Here is a 21820-nt window from a genome sequence, read left to right on the forward strand (position 1 = left end):
AACAATCCTATTCCTTACATCAATTATTACCTAAGGGCCCTGTTCACCACAGTTCACTGATACCAACTACCACTCCTTCATGTGCAACGTGCTCTTAATTTTGAAAAAAGAAGGACATGGGGCTTGAAGTTCAATCCTTTCATCTTCTTGTTAGGAGTCCCAGTAAAATGGTCGAATCAGAATCAAACCTAAACTACCATTAAATAAAATTAGAGATTTCCTCTGGATCTCATTATTTACAAGTCTCTCCATCGCTTAAAGACAAAGAATTATCTGAATAGTCATTTTTTTCAGGAAGATACTGGCTATACATTTTTATAGAAATTCTGGTAATGATTTAGAAATACAAAATCACAGAATAGGAGGGGCAATGTCAAGTCAGCTTGTTTCCATGCCTATCATGAAAAGACCAAACTTAAGCTAAACCACCAGGATAATTATTCTTGTTATTTCCATCACTAATAAAAGGAATGCTACAATTTTCCCATGAATCTCTTCCAGATTTCCAGAGTATTTTGCATAAGGAGATCAGTATCTCTACACCAAGAAAAGTATAATCGAGGGTAAGTTCCAATACCTGTGTATTAAAGGTTAAAAAGAAATCATGCTGTAGATCTTTCTTTATCTTCTAACACTGTGTTTCCAGTCTATGGATAAACCTTGAAACGGAAATCTAGGTAAAGGCTAAAACACCACTGATTTTTCACCAGGAAAGAAGTCTATAAATGTAATTTTGCATGGCTGTGGAGTTTTGATATGAAAAACACCTTCATAACTGTGGGTGACACTAATATTATGCAGAAAAAGAAAAAAAATATTCATTAGCCAGTTATAATTACATTGGTCATTCAGGCTAAATGAATTGTGTCTCTATCACATCATATTTTCCACAATGTGGTCTGCAAAGAAATTATTTACTTAATTTGCCTTTTTCTTCCCTCTTTGTCATGGCTTTCATTTTGTTGTTTACCTGTTTCCTAATAGACATTCCCTGGGGTTCTTGGAGAGTTCATGTTCATCCTTAGAAGCTGTTACTTGAGAATTTCACCTAGTGGAAACATTCACAGCACTGTCCCCAAAGACTATATTATGGATGTTGCTATTTTCATGTTTGTAGTGACAAGCTGAAATTTAGTCGAAAAATTCCTTTTTTTTGTCTGTTGATAAGCCAGACTCCTCTGCAGGCAGTCGTTTTTAAGAGCACTTTCTTTGGATAATTCCTTCTTAATAATCCATGATACCTACTGTTTTTGAGGCAATGAGACTGCTGGAAAGATTTTTTTTCCTTAAAAAGATGTGATTTTAAGAGTTTTTCATCAGTGAGTGTCCTAAGTCAGACAGAGTAATGACTATTTTTGGGGTCTTGTATCCTCTTCTGGACCCTAGAAATAAATAGCATTATGGAGAAACTGGGTAGGAGGAACTGTGTCCCTACAGAGATCCTTTGGGTAAAAAGTGACACGGTATTACAGAACTGCTTTATCTGTGCAGGAAAAAATAGCCACTTATAAGCCACAGCATTCATATTATTTCAAGTCAGAGGGCAAGGGGGAAGGGAGGTAATGCTCACTAGTACTTGACGGGAGTCAGGCATCACCTGCTCTATTTACCACAGTGATCCTATGAGATGCATAACATTTTTCTTTATTTAAAAACGGAGAAAGTACATACAAAGACAAAAAAACAAAAACAAAATATGCTCTAGTTACCCTAGCTGTCTGAGGCAGAACCAGGATTCAAATCCATCTATCTGAATCTAAACCCCATCGCCTTCCATTACCCCCTGCCCTACGTCTTTATGCAGCTCCCTTTTAAAAAGAATACAATTATGGAGATAATAAAAAACATGTGATTGCTGTATTTCTCAAAACATCCAGATGTCGTCAAAGATTCCAGCAAGCTGAAGTCTATGGTTTTGCAATAATGCAAGCATCTCTTTCAGTATAAACTAGCACACCACTAATTTGGGCTATCAAGCCTCAGTTATAAGAATCCAATTGAACATAATCAAGTTCTAATGCCTCTGATTATGTCTATTTGCTCTTGCCTAGAGGCCTGGAAAGACGACAGGTTTTACAAATATAAACAGAGGGTTCATGATGCTGCTGGAATGTTCTACCTTCCTGTTTTCAAAGCAAGAGTGCACTGCTTTGACAAAGATTTCCACCAACGCAACAAAGGGAGCTTATTCCATTAAGTAACTTTAAAACTCAAATACATAAGAGTTACCTGTGCAAACCTTGTTAATATTAATTTGTCCCATATTTAAAATCCGCGGGGAAGTAGTACAGATAGAAGGAGACACAGACTTGTGCTGTAAAGGAATTTCACAGAGGTAGCTTGGGGTTAGCTACCTGAGGTCAATTTAGCACCTCCAACATTTATTGGGTATGACCTTTGCCCTAGGGGAGCTCACAGATAGTGGAGACAGAGCACTTGGTAAAATTTTACACCACAACAAGACTGCTACAAAGATAAAAGTAAGGACATACTCTAAATTTAGTTCAGAAGAGAAGATAAACTTTCTTTGGGGAGATTAGGGAGAGCTACAGAAGGAACAGCTTTGAGTAGCAGGCTAAGAAGTTTAGACTTGACCTTGTACGTAATGGAAAGTAATGTCATCATCACTGGCATGAGGAAGAGTAAGGTAACTATGGTGTGCCAGGCAAGGGAGGAAAGACATACGTAGGCCAAAATGGAACCAAAGTGCAAGGGTTAGAAGGACAGGATTTTGAAAAGATGCATAAAACGAGAGATAGAATACTTGAAAATGAATGAATGGGAGTCACCAAATATGGCTCAAAGTAGTGGTTCTAGCTAACATAACTTGTTTAATAAAGACGTACAGGGCACCTGGGTGGCTCAGTTGGTTAAGCGACTGCCTTCGGCTCAGGTCATGATCCTGGAGTCCCAGGATCAAGTCCCGCATGGGGCTCCCTGCTCGGCGGGGAGTCTGCTTCTCCCTCTGACCCTCCCCCCTCTCATGCTCTCTCTATCTCATTCTCTCTCAAATGAATAAATAAAAAAAAAATCTTTAAAAAAAAAAAAGACGTACAGATTAAGTTCTTCGTTGGGACTTCGCTGCAATCAGCTCACACTGACACACACCCACGCTGAAGTCCAGCAGAAAATCCAATCAGGTCACCACTCAGAGTGCAGAGGGAAGAGTGACATGGGGCCATAGGCTGATCTGTTACAGATGCATATGGTCCAGACAGGCCAGGCAGCCATTCCTGGTAGGAGCGACACGAGTATGTTTACATTTTTTTCACATGGCCTGATCATTTCTCAGTTGCAAACTGCAGATAGCAAATGTTTGGTTCCACCTGATTCAGACAAATTCAGACCATCACAGACAGAAATGCCGAAGAATTTCCTGAAGGGCCAAACAGAGCTAGTGTTTTCATGTGGCATGGAGCTGGCTGGCCACGGGGCCATTCACCAAACTGCTCTCATGCCTGGGCGGAGCCTGCTTTCATAACTCCATCAATGAGCTCATCTAGACTGACTCTAGTATGCCACCCATCCAGAGTTGCCTCATGAGAGGTAAAAGCCATATAGGGACAGAAGGACACAGAAACACCTGTAGCCATGGTCTAGCTGTCTAAAAGGAAACGAGGGAATTAAGGAGTAGGAAATAAGGAATTAAGGCCGCATGGATAATATTCATATGGAATTAGGAAGGACAGATAATTGGGAGGTCTTTACTACAATTCCTGAATTCAAAAAACACAACTTTGCTACACACAGAGATGAGTGCATTGGTACAAAATGTGGAAAGGGAGGGATGGGGAAGGAAGGAAGGAAGGAAGGAAGGAAGGAAGGAAGGAAGGAAGGAAGGAAGGAAGGAAGGAAGAGAAAAGAAAGAAAGAAAGAAAGAAAGAAAGAAAGAAAGAAAGAAAGAAAGAGAAAGAAAGGGGGAGGGAAGAAAAGAGAGAGAGAGAGGGAGGGAGGAAGGAAGGAACGAAGGAACGAAGGAAAGAAAAAAAGAAAGAAAGAAAGAAAAGGGAGGGATGGACAAACATCACATTCAACAAGGTGAAGACTTTCAAACACATTTGTGCTTCTTTTCAAACCACCAATGGAGAACAAACAGCCTTTTCCAGCCCATCTTGGGGTCATTCTTCTTCTCCAATAAAGTCTACAGCCTGAGCAATTACATAGGTCTAGAAAATGAGAGAATCTGACCTATTTATAACACAGTCAATTCTCCATTATTTCCAGACTCTCTCAGAGGCCACTAGCTTTACGCTATTATCTGCCCTCTGGTCATTCTATCGTCCATTATCACCTCCACAGGGAAAATGAGGTGAAAATCAATTCATTTAACTATTTATTAGTAGTGCTGGTAAAGGAAAAAGTGGAGAGTGTCCTCTGCAAAACAAATACCCCACAATCTGGCACTTATCTACAGACTTTCATTAGTACAGAAAATAGGATCACAATTGTCACTTTATTTTCAAACTAGTGATTCTTCCCTCTTCCCATTTTACAGAAACACCTGGAGAGACCCAAGAACCTTTTTCACTCAAAAATGGCAAAGAGCAAATAATGACTTCTTACATAGTTATCTACTAAAAAAATCAAATACAAAAAGTTGTGTCACAGATTACCTACTGGACCATGAACAATCTCCTTTGAATTCAGATTTTAAAGATATGGAAAAATAAATGCAGAGTTAATTTTGGAAATTACTCAGTGCTCAGCTATCCTATAAAGATAATTAATAGCTACAAAATAAGGTAAGCAACCTGAGGCAATTCTCTCCACTTCAGTTTCCCTGTGTGTAAAATTGGGTTATGAGCAGTATTACTAAACAGAACCTACTTTATAGGGTTTCATAAAAATTTAAATGTGATAATATACATGAACTGCATAAGTAGCACTCTAAATAAACCTTATCTATGATCCATACCTTTATGTAGTGTTTAATACTACTGCTATTATTATTATTATTATTATTATTATTATTATTATTCCCCTAGATGAGACTACGGTCTTGCTGATATTCAGTGTGATTCAGGAATAAGGGGAGCATACTGTTTCTAAACAGTCCCATAAATTAACATTATAAGATCTTCTGGGTTGTGTTCTAAGCCTCTTATATTAAAGCACAGTGGCTTATCAAAAATCACCTCAGGTGTCATTCCATGTATTTCCTATTGCCATTGAATGTGTTGCCAACATAACAGACAGCCCAGAGGGACCCAAAGGTTAAGGGAAAAGCATATCAAAATATGCTCCACCACCTTCTACTTATTTAGCCCCTGGAAATTTTGCATACACCCGGCCCACATGCATGCAAGTCATCTCTGTTCATCAATGGATAATTCACGATGAAAGTAGCAAAGTATTGTTAAAATTATCTTTTGGAGAAGAAGACGGACTGAATGACCACATTAAATAAAAGTAAGTTTAGAATTTATTGTACCCTTCAAATATTTTTCAATGTGCACATCATGAAGACTAAGGTGGATCCTGCTTTGTGGAGACAGAGTGATTAAGAAGTTATGATTTCTAGTCTTCTTTTCTCCTCTCTGGAGAACCCTGGCTGCTCAGATATCTCCATCAGGAAATAATGTGCCATAAAAGCAAAGGGTAAAAAAATGAAAAAGAGCGCAAATGCACAAAATTTTCATGAGTTCTTTGCTTTGCTCTCTTAATTATGCCAAGAAAGATACACAAAGTTAATAGTGTGAGTTAAATTTTTCATCCTATGGTTAACCACATCTGCATGCACAACTACTTAACTGATGGTTTCACTCGGTGCCAAGAAAGATATATCATCAAGTGGAATTATTTCTTCTTTAAACAGATCTTCCAGTGTGGCATCTGAATTGCCTCATGTGTGGTTTGGAGTGCTTGATGCTGATCAGGGTTGGGTTAACCAGCAGGCATTTACCTGACAAACCTGCTTAGAGGAAGGCAGAAAGGGGTGGTTGTATTTTTTCCCCATTGGGCAACCAATCTGTGGGGTTAGAGGAAGGAGTTCCTATTACTAGATTGTGAATCTTCTTGTCTTCCGGGATTGGCCAGCTCAATTATGCATTTATTCATTCAACTGCATTTATGTAGAACCTGGTGCTTTAGGCATTATTGTCAACCCTAGGGAGATGGAACGAATGAGCCAAGATTCTTGGAGTCCAGTGGGAAAGACAGATTAGAACAGACACATTACAATACAACATGAGCAGGGAAATAATAAAGGTACAAACAAAATGCTGTAGAAGCCCAGAGAAAGGAATGAGTAATTTTGACTAGGAGGGAAGGTGACATTCATGTGGGTCTTAAAGGAAAAGAATTTGCCAAATGGAGAGTTAGAGGTCATATTCTACATAAAGGATAAGCAGCATGGGAAAGGCCAAGCATCAAAAGGCCATGCCTTATCATGAACATGGGTGCAGGAGATGGGTGCTTGAAAATGAGGCTTGAGGGGCACCTGGGTGGCTCAGTCATTAAGCATCTGCCTTCCGCTTAGGTCATGATCCCAGGGTCCTGGGATCGAGCCCCGCATCGGGCTCCCTGCTCAGCGGGAAGCCTGCTTCTCCCTCTCCCACTCCCCCCTTCTTGTGTTCCCTCTCTCGCTGTGTTTCTCTCTGTCAAATAAATAGATACAAATCTTAAAAAAAAAAAAAAGAAAAGAAAAGAAAATGAGGCTTGAGTGATGGTTTGAGACCCAGAGGATCATGTCTCACATGTCCTGATAACAAGTTTGGATGGGCCTTATCCAGAGGGACAGGGAATCTGAGTGGTAGATGGCTAAAGTAATACAATTTGTTTTTTAGGAAAGTAACTGTGGGGATACCAAAACCAGTACAGTGAGTAGTGTAAGGGACACAGATGCCTGGTGGCGGCATCACACAGGAGACTGTGGCTACCGAGAGAGAAACCAGCCCTGATGTCTGGCCCCTGAGAAGGTTCTTTACTAGAACAGTTGGGTTAAATCAAGCAATACTTCCTATGTGACAAAACACATAGAAAAAAAAAATACTGTCAGAAATTCACAAATGGCTATAACCAGATGGTTATAAAACTACTGAGTCTCTGTGACAGAAAAAGTTCTAAAAATCATGGAGGTCAGTAAACTCCAATCCTGGAGGGTTTTATGCATCCACATTTCCAGGCTTCTTTGCGGGCTTAACAAATCAGAACCTCCAGGCTAGGGCCCAGGAACCTGGGTTTTTAGGCAACTTCTCCAGTTGATTCAGACAGATGAGTCAAGTTTGGAAGAGGGTGTCCCTAGGTCGACCTATCAGATTTCTTGATGAGCAAGGATGAGGTCTTCTTTGAAATAATATCCCAAAAGCCAAAACAGCATGGTGCTTGGCACACGGTAAGGATTCAATTTTTGTCAAATGCCCAGTTACAAGCGCGTGACTAAAACAGATGTCTGCCGTGCATTCCTTCGGGACTCAGAGGTTATTAGACTTCAGTTTTAAATTCCACTGCTGTCAGCACTACTGGACTTGTCCCTTACCTATTTGAGTAAAAGAAATTTTTTAAACCATTTTCCAAAGAATTTTAATCTCCCTTACATGTTCTAAAGTAGCAAAACAAGGTCTTATTGTTTTACGCTGGGTGGAATGTTGGGTTGGAAGCTACTTACTGAGATGCTAACACCTTATAAAATATACCCTAGTACCTGCTTCTCTCTGCCCCAATTTGATTAATTATATGTGTATATAGTACATTATATATTATGTGATCTTACCAGGAAAAGCTTCTGCGCCTCTGGAGTTGGAGGTCAGGGACATGCCTAACATCTTGTTAAGTGTAACTTTCTTATAGCAATAAATTTACAGATTCATAGTGGAAACAAAAAACCCTACATTTTAATTGTTGAGTAGAAAGCAAAAAAAATTATACTATGTAGTCACCCAATTACAATGACAAATGAAAAATAACCCAGCATCGTGTATTTTGACCAGTGCTTTTAGTTCTGTATTTGTTCAGAGTATCTTCCACAGAAGCCGTTAGAAGTCCCTTTACTTATATTAACTGAAAACTACTTTCTGAAAGAAATATTTCCACGTTAAACTGATAATCCAATAGCATCATTCTGATTTGGACATCTGTCATTATACCAGCAAGGTACAATCATTCTCTGAGTACAAACTAAGAATTATATAAATATAACAATAATTTACATGTTAATCTCCTACAATAAAATACTTGCATGACTCTGCCAAGAGTCATGTGTGAGATGAATTGCGTGAAGCAAGAATTTAAAATTTATTCTGATAAAAATCTCGGTACATTGGCAAAGACATAATAACCACAGTTCGGTGCGCCGACTGTCATATACTCTAGACACAGGACTTGTTGAAAGCTATAACAACTGGCCACCCATGGAAGGGTGCATAGAGGTGGGGGGGGGGTGCGTGGAGAAGCACTCCTCAACTGTCAAAGCCTGTGATTTCAATGAACAATAGCAATAACAAGGACAACAAACTACAAGTTAGACCAGGACCCGGTTGACACCACTCTCTGATTCCCCAAACTGAGATGTGTCCTCTTTTCTGTTCTCCCTCCTTTCTCCAGCCCCTATCACACCAGCAGCCTGCTGCATACCACTAGCTCTGAGCTCCTTCTGCCGCCGTGTGAAGTGCTTATTTCCCTTGCTGTCCTTTTCATGCTGTTTCACACATAAATATTGGAATTTTATTTTGCAGAAGAGGCTGTATCTTGTTAGTGGATAGGTTCAAGGGGTCCAAAGCCTTTTGGGGGATTCCAGAGAAATGGCAAAGATATTTGTTGAAGGGGAGAGTAACCTAATGGAATCATTATCATTTCGGAGAGAGAAGGATCTGTAGTCAGCATTTATTAAGCCTCTACTGTGTGCTAGATAGGCGGACATTTTACATAATTATCTCAACCCTCCAAAGAACAGCTCTATGAGTATAGAATGCTTTTTCCCATTTTAGACTAGACACAGAGATTAAAAGACATTTAAAAATCTGCCCAAGTTTATCAAATTAGCAAGTGACACAGCCAGCATGAGAACCCGAGACTATCCCTCTCCAAACATAAAGCTTTCTTCATTAATACTATGTATTCCTGGCACAATTAGGATTGACTGTCCTCAGTCATGTACAAACCAAATGCAATTAGGTTTTGTGCCTCCCTCTCTCCTCCCCAGCCTAGGCAGCCTCAGGTGGAGGGATCCTGCATTACCACTTGCCTCTCCAATCTTACTCTGTGCCTGGCATACAGCAAGTGCTAAAAATCACTCCTTGGATGAATGGAAAATCTTTCTTTATCATCTGATGTATACCCTCTGCCTCTAAAAGAATCATATCTCCTTCATGAGTACCAAGCCATTCACACAAAAATAACTTCCCTCATTGCATTCTGTGCTTTTCTTTATTTAGAGTTTCCTTAGGACCTATTTGGAAAAGAAAATGTCCAATTAAAAATAACTTGGCTATTTCATTCTTCTATTCTGTTAGGAACATATGGGCTACATTAGCACCACCAAGCTGAAGAATATAAAAAGCACCCCCTCCCCATGGTATCTAAGTTTTAGATTTGTTTGTGCCTTTTTAACTCCCCACGCATATACCTCCAGACTCTTCTGGTTTTATTAGCAGAACTCTTCAGAGTAGTGGCAAACATGTTTCTTCTTCAAATATTATTATTGTATCATTCAGCACTGCCAGAACAAAAAGCAGTCAGATTAATTTTGCCAAACTACAAAAGTAATTTGTCATGTAAAAACAGAATTATATGGCCAGGTACTTTACAATGCACTGCTAAAGTTCTCATCAACTTGGGGGGGGGCGGGGCAAGTGTTAGAACTTTGGCAACTAGTAAGTCAGAAACGGAAAAGAACACTATTAAATACACACTGCCATACAACCAAATAATGGATAAAAGCATTCCTTCTGATCAAGAATCACAACCTAATCATACATTTTATAAATATACTTCACATATGCATGTGTTTTCTGCAAGCTTCATTTAAGCAACGATAAAATGATTAAAAATTTACCTTTACAAAGGCCTACATGTATACAAATCAAGAAAGTAAAATAAACATGCTCGCTCTTGGAACATTTAAAATTGAAACTGTCTCAGATTGGACAATTATAAAAATGCAACTGAACAAAGTATGGAAAAATAAGTTGTCAAAAAAACTGTCCCACAAGGGTTTTGTGATACTAACAATATCAAAATAAGGCCAAGCTTTGGAGAGTACGTCAGTATCATAATAAATCAAGTCTTTCCATTCACTGAGAATGAGTTCTGGTTTGCCCTACCAAAGAGGCAGTCTTTTGCATCCAGCCTGCCTCATGTTGCAAAACCAAAATTTTAAACATCATCATATATTCTATTAACGGTTTGTGCTTTTGCGAAAGTAACTCGGATGACTCAAGTATAAATCCAGCCAAAAGGAGAAACAACCTTACTGCAGGAATGTGGATGGTTTCTTCCCAAAAGAGCCCCGTGGAATCCATTTGTGATAAATTCAGTTTCCAACATCAAGCCAGCGTGTCAAGGATGGAAAGTTTGGCCCTTGCACAAATCTCACCCTAATTACCCTTGATCCTTGAAAAGAATACTTTCATCAAAACAGAACAAACTTACAAAAGAAGACAAGGCCCCGTTAGATGAATAGAAGAAATGACATAGAGGGCCACCAGACACTTGACTGCTTGAGTGATGTCCCATTACTTTCACAAAAGCCAAAGCTCCTGGAGGGCAGAGCACTCTGTCTTAGTATAAGACTCAGAACTATCCTGGTACATGGCAGTCCTGTGGGGATAAATGTTACCAATTTGAATAATGCGTCTTTATAGGAATATAACACTGGTATGATTATCAAGGTATTTTCCCACACATTAATCTTATCTGACCCTGCAACAACTCTGTTGAACTCTGCAGAAAGGAAATTAAGTCTCCAGGAGATTAAGTAATTTGTCCAAGGTCATAAATGTACAAAGGAGTGTGCTGACATGAGAATGAAGGTTTTCTTTATATAAACACATATTTTCTTTCCTCCAAAACAACCTCCCTACTGCTCACTCCCTACCACAGTTAAGGTCCCAAATCACAAGGCCTACATCATAAAATTATACTCAGCCATAACAGGAAAACTTGTATCTACTCTAATGGTGGAGAGACAATGAAATACTTTTTTTTTTTTTTTACAACTACATATTTATGTGATTGAAATAATGGTTATTATTTTAATAAGAAATCCAACTGACCATTTCGGATAGGTTGGTAAAGGAAGAAACTTATAAACTGTATCTGGAGAATTCAAACATCTGTGTGATTAAATGTAACGTTCATCATTTTGGGCAAAGCCCAATGGTCTCAGGGAGAACTCTGTGCATTCGTGGGTAGCCTTCAAATTGTTGGGCTCCAGCTACCCAAGGAGAGGCCAGGCTCATAGGTCTTTCTCACACCAACTCACAAAGGCAGCTGTGAGCCATCAAATCCTGCATGTGACAATTGGGAAAGGTAAGAGAGGAGGGGGTAAGGGCTAGGTATGAATCCATTTCATCCCTCGGGGCATACAGAGAATTTCCCAGCACCTCTATGGCAAATGCTTATCTAGTCTATTCCCATAGACTTCATCTCCTCTTTATCTATGAGGGATATTAGGATTCCCTGCATTGTTTCCTTCTTCAAAATATTTCAGCCCGAGTTCTGGAGCCAAGTGGGAGAGGAAACTATCACAGAGGCTATTTTGACACTGGATTTCATGAAAAGTGACGCCCATAGGCAGCTGGGGACAAGTAACACCAGCACATGGACCTATTTCGGGACTGATGTGAGTCTCATGTTTTCCATTCAGCTCATGACCTCTGCTGACTTCAAGGGACGCTATATTTGTGAACAGACTTTGGGAGCCGCTGTTCTTTTACTCCCCGTTAAAGGGGGTCTCAATATTCCAAGGACCTCATAACTACCTATGAGCTTTGAGACATAATGGTTTTTAGTGGGTTTAAATCCCAAGGACCTCAGGTTCTTAAAAGGTTCAGATGGAAGATTCCTTTATCTGTGTCTTGAAAGCTCTAACAAAAAGAACTGAAATTATCACACATGACCTGTGAACTGAGGGGGAAAGAGGACCTTTTGCCACGTTTCCTGCACATTTCCTTAAAAGCAACCTGGGAAGAAAGTGAGAAAAACTGCTCAGTTCTAATGAGCACCTAATGGGTAGGAACACTCAGAGATTTATTTTGTGAATGCTTCAAAAAATGGCTGAGGTCTTTAACCACTAAACTGCCAGAAAACGTGTGGCCTTATTAAGCGTCAGCAGAATAACTGACCAGTGTTTGAGAATCATGAATGTGGCCTTTTTGAATTCCCAAAGTATACACGGATATTTTCTTTGATTTTCCCTTATTGCAGATCCATAAAAACGATACTGCTTTGTTCAGGAGACTCGGGACACATGGTGCTGCATGCTTCTGCAGAAACACATCCCACATTAAATTAAGTTAGAGGTGGTATTTGAAAAATAAATAAATAACGGAGCTCCAATTCACTGCAAATGGTACAGGAGGCCCGTAAGTGGGAAGCCTACAAGAGAAGGACTTCTTTTAGAAAGATGTTTTGCAGGACTTTTTCTGCATCATTAACTCTTCTGGAATCCTGAATATAACATGATGAATTTCTCTAAAAAAAGTAGCTACTGTTTAATTTTGAATCACTTCAAAGAGCCTCAGTAGAAGAAATCAAAGAAAACCAAAAAGACCAATAGATGTGAAATTTGCCAAGAAAAAAAAAAAAAAACATGAAGGTTCTAACAGATTTTGACCATGTACTGAAAATACCACTGATTATTTTGCTAATACAGTGTTTTACTGTTCCATGTGGCTGAAGTAAGTCTCTGTATTCATCGGAACACAGGATATTTTTATTACAATATTTGTGTCATAGCTCTTTAAAAGGAAACATACTTAAAACCTTGAAAAGAATCTCTGTCTTAAAATGGTTCTTGATGTGTAGGTGAGTGTGTGTGTTTTACTATAAACAGATACTTAATTGGAGTTCACATTGCTCAAAAGAGTAAAAACATACTGGTTGTCTTAGTCCTATCTTCAACATACAGTTCCAGGAAAAATACATAATTTTTAAAAAGCAAAGCAATTTGGAAGGTGGGGAAAGGAAAGAAAGTTGGCTGGGATATTATAATGGTTGTTTGATAATAATAAAAATCATCATCATCATCATCATCATCATCATTGGTCTTTAAAAATGTCTTTTACATAAAACCTGCCCAAGGGAAAAGAAAGAAAACCTCCTAAAAATTCCACATCCCTGAACACCACTACATCAAAACCCATCTGGAAAATGTCAGATAATGGTAACCGCCCATCTAAGAAATTCAGTAAACTCTGTCTTCAATCACCATTTAGAATAATCAACTCAAATTGAAATTTCAATTTGAAAACCCTCAGAAGACAAAGCTGGGATTAGGAATCAGATTTTAAAAGTCTCCTTAAAAGACCATCTGTTTATAGACACCCTTCTCACATCCCACCTTGTCCCTGATCTGTACCATAAGTTCACAGCAGAAGCAGAGCTGAATTTAAAGACATATACACATGGCTACTATGAAGTCTAGTTATCACATGTAGTTCTGAGCTTGTCTCAAGTTTCCCTTGTTATGTAAGCACTTAGGGGCAATAAAACTTCACTTACATTCAGCAGCATTGTGAGTCTCAAAACATTAGTCTACCTGACTGTACAATCGTTTTACTGGCAGTGGATAGCCCTGGTATTTTATTTATATTGATCATATTGTCAATGCTATATGGAATAACCATTTAGTAGCCTATTAGCCTGTAACATTTTATTACTGTTGTTAAATATCATTACCCATGCTGAACTCCGTATTAGAAAAATCGGGTTGGAAAATCTAAATATTCAGAAAGAACTACAGAGCTGTTGGTTCCCACCCCCCATAATCTGCAGACTGATGAGAAGAAAAAAAAAAAAAAAAACAATGAGTATCCACTTCTCACAGATAGAGGTCACTAATGGACTGAATTTGAATCACTGTAGCAGAAACCACAAAGTTACTAAAGTAATCTAGTGAAAAATGAACTTGAATTGAAATTAAAGTAAAAATACCAAAAGATGATTCTTCAGAAAGGTCTGACCTGAATAGAAATAAAATTGCATCACCTTGCTCTTTTTTTCTGAATCTTCTAAACAATGAACAAAACCGAAAGCCCCCCTACCCTTTGCTGTTTTTTAACTTCAGACACTGCTGATCACAGAAGCAGCAATTCTTCCTTGTAGGGTATAAGACTGAAGAGTCACACTAGATCAGATGTTCACACTGAGTCTCTACAGAATAAGGCTTCTGGACATACATACTTGAGGCTTTCCTGAAACCACAGCTTCAAACTGGGAAGATATAAGGTTGCTTCAGGGAGATATGTCTAAATCCTAAATCAAACTCTCCAGCAGGCCAGAATATAAATGTAACGGGCATCAGAGGAGGTTCAAATTAGATCCAGCCGGTCATAGTCAAACTCGGATAAGATCACATCATCTGAAACCTAGCATACAGAGGAAAAACCATGACTGCCTAGGGGACCTCAAGGCAGCCCAGCATGGTGTCATTTGTGAATCTACTTTCTTCTGTTAAAAGCATCCCCTGGAATTTCTAAAACTGCAGTGAAACTACTGAAGTGTTAAGACATGGGCATTTTTTTTTTTTTTTTTAAACCAGCATTCTTTCCATGCTAGGTTTTTTTTTTTTTTTTTTTTTTTTTTTTTTTTTTCATGCTAGGTTTGTAATACGTTCTGCTACAGGGCTAGCCCACTTCTTACAATCTCTTGTACCTACGGGCAGAGACATGGAATAATGCTTGAAATTTCATCTTCCAACCTCCTCCGCTCAGATATTTGCAACTCAACATAACAGTACAGTACTGCACCTCCACTGCTGATTATTAAAAATTCTTAAATGGTTTAACCCTATCCTGTTTGGGGCTTTTGAGGAGGAGAGGAAGAAAAGTTGTATTTGGAGGAACAATAACATCATGGGGAAATAAGCAACTTTTCATGGCATGTGTATTAACCAAAAATGTATTCTCTTCTAATATGGTGGCCTGTCAATCTTATGTACCTGGTGCATATTGCTTAGTAATTAAAAAACAAAAAGTCCAGTTCTGTTAAACACTTTAGATACTGACCTAACATTTTACATTCGCACTGCAACAACCAAATACATCCCTGGACGAATGCCAACCTGCATTCTATTACCTCAAAATGTTTGGGGATCCTTTCACTGTAGACTTAGGAAGGTCATATCACTTAAACCCACAAACAATATGGATTCCTATATGGAAGCTAGCCTACATTTTAGCTTTTGGCTAGGAGAAGTTAGACATAATAAATTTAGCAATAAGCCTCTGAGCAAGGGGACATGCCCCAAAGCTCCCTGAAACCCTGTGTGATTTAAGAGCCTCCCAGCTGAGTGGGAAGTAATAGCTCCCATTTAGATGGGGCTTTGCACAGCAAATGCAGAATGTGAAGAAATCTAATCAGCACCTTGCACTCTGCACTAGCATTTACACAGATTTGTGCTTTGCACTTGATTAGCTTACTGCAAGCTTTACAAGAGATTCCCTCCACTAAAATTAATCAGAAGCTCTTGGAGACTGCTTTCCATTTACAAGAGAAGTCAAGATGAGCTTCCAGGTGAATAAATAATGATCATAATAATGATGACAGCAGCAGCAAATATTGAGCTGCTTTGAGACTCAGCTGGGGAAAGGGGACTGTGGAGAGTTGGGGCTGAAATCTTTCTGTAGCTCTCTGAGGGAAAAGCAGGAGCTATTTTCTTAGTTAACCTAAGTAAGGCTGCTGTTCGGGAAACGTGACCATATTCTCTCTCTGCTGCCCCTGGCCCCAAGTGCACACAGGGGACCACTTGCTCCCCCCACACCATGGTGTGTCAGGCCACTGAGAACAACCAGCCTCTCTGCAAGGCCACTAACCACCCCCCAACACACACACACACACACACACACACACACACACACACATCACTGTAAATTCATGTTGCCAATGGCTAACACGTTTCATCTCATACTGCAATAAAAATGTGACTTCTAAAGTTTTTATTTTATGACGCCAGAAGGTGAATGGAAAGAGGGAGGAAGGGAAGACTCCGGGGATGTCAAAGGGGGAAAAGGTAATTTTTTCCCTTTACTTGATTCTCTCTCTCTCTCTCTCTCTCTTTCACACACACACACACACACACACACACACACACACACACAGATTTGCTTTCCTGCACCAATTAAATGAGGTGGGCGAATGGGAGTGGGCTCCTATCATTTTTAAAAGATGCTAAATAGGGCTGAGAGAGTGAGAGGGTGAAGGTGAGGAGGTGAGGGTGGGAGTGAGTGAAATCCATGCATCATTCTCCCGGATTGAAGAATACTAGAAGCCCCTGAATCCACATTCTCAATTTCCAACGAGCTACAAGATGAGGCCCCAGCTAGGGCCGAGGGTTCTTATCCATCCCCAGTGGAGGCTCACCTCCCTGCACAGCTGCCCACCTAGGGCAGAGAAGCGCCGCGGGCCCCTCTAACCTGACTGTAGATCTCCCCGCGCTAGGTGCCCATCCCCGACATCTTGAACTTCGCCTCCTTCTTACTTTCACTCAGATCTGGCGAGCGTCAGGAAAGGCACTGGGAAGGAGCAGGAGCTCAGCGGCGGGGCATGGAAGGAGAGGGTTGGGGGTGAGCGTTACCTGCGAAGGTTCTCGAGGTCTCCTTCCAGCCCCGGTGGTAATCTCGCTCAGCGCCGCGTCCTCCCCCAGATCCAAACTTTTGCTGGGTCCTCCGAGTGGCAGCGGCGGCGACGGTAGCGGCTGCCGAAACCCAGCCTTCTGGCCCGCAGCGTCGGGGCGCGGGGGTGCGGAGGCCGGAGCGTCAGAGCGGCGCGCGCCTCCCCGCAACGGGCCGGAGCCCCGGCGCCCCTCTCGCCTAGCTCGCTCTCGCCTTTCTCCTCTACGGAGCCGCGGCATCGTCTTCCTCCGTCCTCCGCCACCTCCGCCTCCAGGGCTCGGGCATGCCACTTTCTCTCGGCTCCGGGCGCCGCGGCCCCCGCCTCCTTTCCTCCTCTGCCTCCCCCTCTCCGCCTAGACCAAGCCACGAGTCCCGAAAGAAGCAGGGCGAGCGGGGAAGGCAGCGGAAAGAGGCCCCGCAGCGCCTGGGCTCCTCAGAGGCGGAGGACCTCCGGGGGCAGCCGGAGATCCGGGCGGGCGCTCCGCGGGCGCCTGGAAGCCCACCGCACCGAGCCCGGAGCAGGGCGCTGCGCGGGGCTGCGCGGGGGCGGGCGCGGGGCTCGCTCCAAGTGCTGCGCCGGCCCGGCGTGGGTCCCGAGGCTGCTCCGACCTCACTGCTGCCTCGATCGGATGCGGCCCGGCTAATGTAGACGCCGCGGCCCCCACCCCCACCCCTCCTGACACCCCCGGGAGATGTTTACAGTAATGAATTCGCGGGATCGCCTGCGTCGCTCCCGCGCTCCTCCTCTCCCTCGGTCCCTCGCGCTCTGGCGCGCTCCCCTCCTCGAGCCCTCTTTCTCTGCCCCCCTCCTTTATTCCCTCCCTTTCAGAGTCCCTCCCACATTTCTGGTTTAAAGAATGCTTGGGAGGCGCGGCTGCAACCCTTGCTTTCCAAGAGGCAAAGTCGGACTCGGTTTTTAACTCTCTCCTCCCCGAAGAGAGTTGCAGACGCCTGGACCAACACCATGGATGCCACCCTGACCGAGCAAGCCTTATCCTCTCTCTAGCCAGCATCATCCCACCCCCAACTCTTAGGGATAATGCCACCGTCTCAGCGCTGGAAGTCGATTTCCTCCCTGCCCGCTTGGGCTGTACTTCCAAGCCACAGGATCTATTACTTAGACACTGAGAAATGATCGAAACGTGAAATTAGAGGGTAAAAATATAACAAGTCTCTCAACCAAGATGGCGTTATTTCAAATGAAGGCAACCCTGATGATTTGCGACCCCCACCCCCACGCCATCACCAGTTAACTCCCTGATCCCGGGGCTTATTAAATAACTTTAATTGGAAAAATAATCCGAAGTTTAACATGATTATTTTGAACACCTATTTTCTGCCTTCACTCTGGCTGCTGGGAAAAAAAAGGTTGTTCACTTTCCCCATAGATTACAACGGATAACTAAATTCAGCCTCAAAGATTCAGGAAACAGACTTGACAGCAAAAGGAGCCTGATTTGTATACGGGCAATGTTTCCACTTCTCAATCTCTTTGAAAAGGTTAAAGAGTAATGTAAGAAAACCAGGTGCACGTCTGTTTCTTGGAAAACATATTTTAAAAGGTTCTGGTTTTCTCCTCTCCTTTCATTGTCGCTCCTCCTGCCTCTAGTAAGTTGCTGTCATGTTTTAACAAGTCTGTGGAGACGCTGAATGTGAACAGAAGAGGGAGAGCGAGCTCGAGCCAAGGCTCCAGGCTGCGCCGAGACGCCCGTCGGTGGGGCCACGCGGGAAGCAAACGGCGAGCTTGAAACTAGCTCAGTACCAACTCCCTAGGTATCCGCGGGGCTGTCTCGACCAAAGGTTGCGCAGGGGCGGTGGCCTAGACTGGCTCAGGAGGATTTCCCCGTCCTCAGTTCAAAGTGTGAGTCACTTGGCACCACTTTCCCAATTGTTTTTATTTCCTTCGCATCCTAGTTGTGTCTACCGCCTTCACTTATTTGAGTGCCTTCGTCGTGTTAAGAGGACTTGGAGAAACGCCCCATTTGCCTCCCAAGCACAAGCCACGCATGGATCCACCCAGACGCACGGCCGAGACGCACGCTGGCACACGCTCTCACACACGCTCACACACGCACACACGACCTGGGTTTGTGCCCACGGGTCGCTGCTCCTGTTGCATTATGCAAAGTGGTCAGGAAAATACTTTGATTTACATCGACATAACCTCTCTTCTCCTCAAACTCAGTGTGTGACTAACAAGTATCCAGAGGAGGAGGGGGCACGCCCGGGGGGGGGGCGGGGAGTTAATTGGACTAGGACTGACAGTGAGTGCCATCTTGCTGGGAGGTTCCAGGAGCAAAGCGCCAGCGTCGACAGCCACGGTGGCCTCCACCTCCACCAGCAGCTGTCGCTGGCCGGAGCCCCACGCGATCCCGGAGTTTCCCGGGCATCACTGAGAGTCCAGTCGGCCCCAGTCACCCCCTTCCCAGATACTTAATTTCCCTGGTTAATGACCCGACCTCAACTGGCAACCTTGATCTTGGGCCTGATTAGAAATGAGAAGTGACCGCGCCCGCGCTGAAGGCGCGGAGACGAACCCGGGACTGCTCAGCGCGGCGGAGGGATCTTTTCAGGCGACTCCGAGCCCGCGCGGGGACACGGTGGCAGCTGGCGAGGCTCTGCTCCCTCCCTCCTCGCCGCCGCCTGGCCCCGGCACTTAGATCTGGTGGGGGGCCCGGCGCTTTCCGCCCCCTCTCTGCGTCCCACGCACGCGGCTGAGACAACGCAACCCCAGTTCAGTCTGGTGTGCTGCCTGCGCCTTCGTCGCCCCCGCTGGCGCGCGGGGAAGACGCGCCGGTCCGAGCTCAGTGCCGGGCCACTGAAGACCGGCGAAGCTGGAGAAAGACTTGGTTTGGGGGAAAAAGTAACCCTCTCCCCAACTCGAAGGAAAATGCACTGGCATCCTCGGCATCTTCTTAGCCACGAATCAATCCCGGATTGCGGGCAGGAGGCGGGCTGGTGGCTTTAGATGCAACCGCTTGATAACATCGGTGACATTATCAGCAGATGGAGTGGACGCGGGGGTGGGGGAGTAGGGGGTGTTACTCCTAGAAGTTATCCTATTCATTCTGGGGAAGTGAGAGGCTGGATTACAGCAAGCTTAATGGCTCTAGAACCCCAATTTGGGATCGATCCTCCCAGCAGACTGGCAAATGTGTGTTTTGACCGAAAGCTCAGTTACAAAACTCTTTCGAGGAGGCGAATTCTACCGCAAATAGACCTCCCTAAAGTCGGGGGGAAGAGTTAAGCAGCCTATGCTCTCTCTGGAGGCAAGAAAAAGCCAAAACATCTCATCCCATTGACCACCCTACGCTGGTTCAAAAAATAAGAATAAATAATAAAATAAATAATAATAATAATAATAATAATAATAATAATAATAAATGTCTATCTCCCCACAACCGCGTAGCAGCAGCCCTGGCTGTTATGGGAAACTCCACCTGGCACCTCTGTCCCTTTACCTGGCGGCCGCCGTGACTCCTCGCAGTGCGCTCATCCGAATCCGACCGGGTCGGGGAGGTGGAAAGGGAAGAAGCTGGCGCGGCAGCAGCGGGGATCCCGGGGCATGGTATTGTTTTAGGGGTCACCGCCAAGGTCCCTCCTGCCCATCGTTGAGAACCGCCAACCTGATCCCGGGGCTGGGTGGACACAGCGGCAGGCGCAGTGCTGCCGCCTCGCAGCTGCTAGACACCCGGAACCGAGGGCCAAAGACGCACCCCGGGCGGAAGCAGCGCAGCGCCTTGGCACGGAGATTGTGGCCACTGATGTTATCTCGGAGCGCTCGTTCCTCTGCGGTGACAATGGAAGATGCCAAACTCGCAAGGGACAGCGACAGGTTTCGAACGTACAACTAACTACCAGGTACCCAGCCTGAGACTGTATGCTGTTTCCCCCCTCCCCCTTCTCTCCCTCCTACTGGGGAGGGAACTAATTTAACCCTGTGTGCGCCCTACACTCCCTGGAGAAGCCAGAATTGACTCGGAAACCGCAAGCGGCGGCTCCTGGGGCGAGAGCTTTGTTCACGTGCGTTTCCAGTGGGTGTGTTGCTGTCTGGGGGCATTCGCCTGGCAAGACGCCAGTGGCAGGCTTCCAGCGCCAGACTCCGGCATGGGAAGGAGCCCCAGCGTTTCATCCGGACCAGACCCAGCCCTCGGAATCTATTTTTTGCCTCCAGTTACCAGATTTATTGAAGTTGCCAGCAAAGTTGGGTTTTATTCCTTTATTTCTTCCTCTTTCCCGCCTCCCGTATTATTTCCTTTCCTACCGGTGCTTTGAAGATGTGGAACTCTCCGCTCATTCTAATTCTAGCTTATAACTGTTTTGCGTGTGCGAGACGAATGGTGGAGGGTACCCATCCACCCACGCAAAATTTAAATGAAACCGCAGGGAAAGCTGTCTCCCACCCACTCACCCAGTGTAGGCAATGGCGAATGACCACATATTCAGATAAGACCAAGACGCCAGAAGATGGGGAAGGGGCTGGTTTGAGGGAGCTGTGAATAGGGAGATGGAAGGGAGAGAGAACGTGCCTTAGAATGGAATGAACAGGGGAAGCACAGACAAGAATGATGATGCAGAAAATATAGCTGAGTCCCAATACTGAAAACAGCAGGTCAGCTTTAGTGCCTAAATTTTGATCGGCAATATTTCCCCAGCTCCTTTGGAAGCAGAATGAATGAACGAGTGAGTGAATGAATGAATAAATGAATGAATTTGGGGGTTTGTTTTGTTTTAATGAGAGAGAGAAAGTGAATAAGTGAGGCTCAGCCTTGGCCGCACAGATGCTTTGCATTTTGTAAACAGCTTTGTCTAAGTGTTCCTGACTCCCAAGAAGTAAACTGGAGTTGGAGGCGAGTCACCTCCTAGACGTGAAATGGAAGCTCAGACAAGAGAAACTGACAACTCAAGGCCTCTGCTGTCACCGGCACACCCCAGTGAGCCAGAACGTCGCCCACAGCGCAAACTCAGACAATCTTCTACAGATTCCTTTTTTCTCCATCTCCGTTCTGGACTAAAGAAAGAAAGAGTCTTTAAAAATCATTTAGAGGGTA

General features: G+C 43.5%; 1 protein-coding gene across 3 annotated transcripts in view; it reads right to left on the reverse strand.

The window, feature by feature from the left end:
• FLRT2 (fibronectin leucine rich transmembrane protein 2) overlaps nt 1-20735 on the reverse strand; it is a 93931-nt gene extending 73196 nt beyond the window's left edge. For 2 of the 3 annotated variants that reach the window (XM_081830092.1, XM_081830096.1), the window contains exon 1: nt 16733-17539. The gene's annotated coding sequence lies outside the window, so the exon portion shown is untranslated. Of the gene's footprint in view, nt 1-16732; nt 17540-20230 lie in introns of those variants that run through there. The other variant, XM_081830093.1, reaches the window with a different exon arrangement.
• Nucleotides 20736-21820: the final 1085 nt, after the last annotated feature.

The sequence above is a fragment of the Leptonychotes weddellii genome, chromosome 9 (assembly GCF_054177405.1).
Source record: "Leptonychotes weddellii isolate Sample4059 chromosome 9, ASM5417740v2, whole genome shotgun sequence".
Classification (NCBI taxonomy): Eukaryota; Metazoa; Chordata; class Mammalia; order Carnivora; family Phocidae; genus Leptonychotes; species Leptonychotes weddellii.